We start from the raw sequence: 2,789 nt of genomic DNA on the forward strand, positions 1-2,789 counted from the left end.
TCAAAGATCTGTTTTTTCTTCATAACGACACCAACATGCGGCTCTTTGGCTGTCCAGGTATGGTTTACAGCCTAAATGTATAACAATGTCAAACAAGAGCTCCACTGTTGTTTCACAAGCCTGCACATGCTGAGCTAGCCCAAGTGTCTTCTGCACGTCACGGCAGATCTTGGAGAGGCAGTACTGGAACTCCTCATCACAGTCGTTCTTGCTTTTGCCACAGGTCTCATAGCACCTGTCATGTTGGTTGCAGCACTTTGTCAGGGAAGGGATGCCAATGTTTAGGCGGACACCAAACAGCGGGGAGCCACATGCAATCGGTGGGGAGGGTTTATAACCATAAGGTGGATGAGGTTTAGATCTGTCACTGCACTTATACTGGCAGAGTTCGTCCTCGCCTCCCAGGAGGTCCAAGGTGGCATTCAGGTACGTGTCTATCTTGTGAACTCCATTCCAGATGGTCTTAAGGATGGCCCTCCAGTCGGTGCTCTGGGCCTCCTCCTGGCACTTGAGAGAGGCTACCAGGAGGATGATCAGGAACGAGAGTGCGCACTGCAGCTGCAAAAGCCGAGCCATCCATTCAGCGCCAGGTCCCCCGGACACCCCGGGACTCCTGGGGCAGCAGCTCCGTCCGACCCTAGGTTACGCCACCGGCGGCTCCACTGCCGCACCTCCTCCCCCGCTATCTGCGTCTTCCCTCTACTTTTTTTTTAACGTTACCAAAAGTTGTTTATTTTTTTAATTTTATTTTATTAATTTTAATGAACATTTATAGAGATTTTGGCTTTTCATTCATTCAATCATTGTTGCACTTTTCTCCCTGCCCAGCAACCTCCCCACCCTGCTCCTCTCTTTGAAAAGTAAAAGAAAAATTCTTGCTTTGGTATACAATCCTCCTGCACCCCCCCTCCTACCGCCCTGAGTACACTCCACTATGCAACCTTAATTCTGAACTCTTGTGATATCCGTAATACCCTATCACACATCGCTTTTAAATTATTCTCTCCCTCAGCTGTTTCAATGCAGTATACGTAATTTATCCAGTTTTTCTCTCAGTCTTACTCCAACCCTGATGTCAGTCCCATTCTACAACAGTGGCACCATGCAGTAGTTGTCTTTTTTGTGACTGAGATACTTCACTCAGCATAATATCCTCCAGGATCACCCATTTTGAATAATATTGCATGAGTTCCCTGTTTTTCAATGCAACATAGTATTCCATTGTGTGAATATACCACAACTCCTTGCTATTGTGAACAAAGCCACGATAAACACGGGTGTGCATATATCTGCTTGGATGTCAGTTATGGTCTCTTTAAGGTATATCCCCAGTATTGGAATTGCTAGATCAAATGGTATCTCTATTTGCAACTTTTTGAGAAAGCACCACACCACTTTCCACAGTGGTTGCACCATTTTACACTTCCACCAACAGTGAATAGGGTTCCCGTTTCTCCACAACCTCGCCAGCATTTGTTGCTTGCCAATTCTCCTTCTACCATCCCTAGTCATTGTCCAGTTTTCTGATGCTAGGTCGGATTATAAGCCCAAAGAGTAACTACTGTGGTAGTTTAAAACATGATCCCAAAGTCTTTAACACATTTCCCTCCAGAGTTCAGTTGCTCTCAAATCTGAGTGGGCTTGTCCACAGCTTACCTAAGAGAGACCAGGCGGGTTAGGGTGGAGGTGGGGAAGGACAGCACTAGTGAAAGATGTATGCTGAGATGAGGCTGTGAAGGCATACAGCTTCTGCCTTGTCTGTTCAAATGCTAAGCCACAATGCTGGGGAGACCCACAGGGGCAACCTGGCCAACAGTCCTGCGGCCAGCCTTCCAGCCACACCAGCAAAAGAGCCAAAGCAGCAGTCCAGGAGGTGGACCCTCTAGCCTAGCTGTTCAAACCCTCTAGGCCTTCTGAGTATCAGCAATTAAGGTTCCAGAAAGTGGGGAAAAGACAAACTCCCTTGTCTGATTCTGGACACACCATCTGTAAGCAAAATGAAATGGTTGTATTTTACACTCCTCAGTTGTGAAGTCATTTGCTCCACAGTAATAACAACTATAATAAAATAAGCAGGAAATGTTAAGGATCTGTTGTTGTGTTATGTGCGGTCTAGTTGAGTACAATCCACAACAAACCTTATGAACATCAGATCTGAACTCTGCCCTATCCTGTGCCATCCTCACAATTTCTGACACACTAGAGCCCGCTGCAGCAGTAACTGTGTCAATTCGCTTGGTTGAGGGTCTTCTCTTTTGTTGAGGCTCCACCTTTGGAAGCATCTTTCTAAGCACTGTATTAGCTTAGTTAAGATGTAGATCCTAACTAAAGATCTAACATAAACAGAAAAATACACTCTCTCCCCTTTGAGTGGGGTTGTGTCTCAATGTCAAGGCTATGAGGATTTTAAAGATGAGAAATAAGACCCACTTGGTCCATTCCAACAGAATGACAACTCAGGCTCCAAGTCCACTGGCAGGCCTGAGACAAGCAGGGCCGGCCAAGAAGACATGGAGCAAGGAGGCGAAAAGACCACCATCAAGGAGCAAGGAGCGAAAAGACCACCATCAAAAACAGCCTCCAGTGCCACCAGCTATAAACACTACTTGTTCTAGTTTCAACTATCCCTCTGGAAAGCTGGATTAGGAAGTGATTCTAGGTATGTGCCTCTCCAGGGGTCTTGTTCTAGAAGGCTATTCCAGTAAACACAGGCATAAAGGTACTGCCTGGACAAAAAAAAATGGGGTTCTGTAAAGCTCTGGGTTCAACTCTGACATTAAGTTCTACCA

At 46.1% G+C, this 2,789-nt stretch overlaps 1 pseudogene; it reads right to left on the bottom strand.

Moving 5' to 3' along the window:
* Positions 1-576, bottom strand: LOC102851997 (annotated as a pseudogene).
* Between the last annotated feature and the right edge of the window lie 2,213 nt (positions 577-2,789).

Source organism: Elephantulus edwardii, unplaced genomic scaffold (genome assembly GCF_000299155.1).
Source record: "Elephantulus edwardii isolate Elephantulus edwardi_28Jun2011 unplaced genomic scaffold, EleEdw1.0 scaffold00002, whole genome shotgun sequence".
In the NCBI taxonomy this organism is placed as follows: domain Eukaryota; kingdom Metazoa; phylum Chordata; class Mammalia; order Macroscelidea; family Macroscelididae; genus Elephantulus; species Elephantulus edwardii.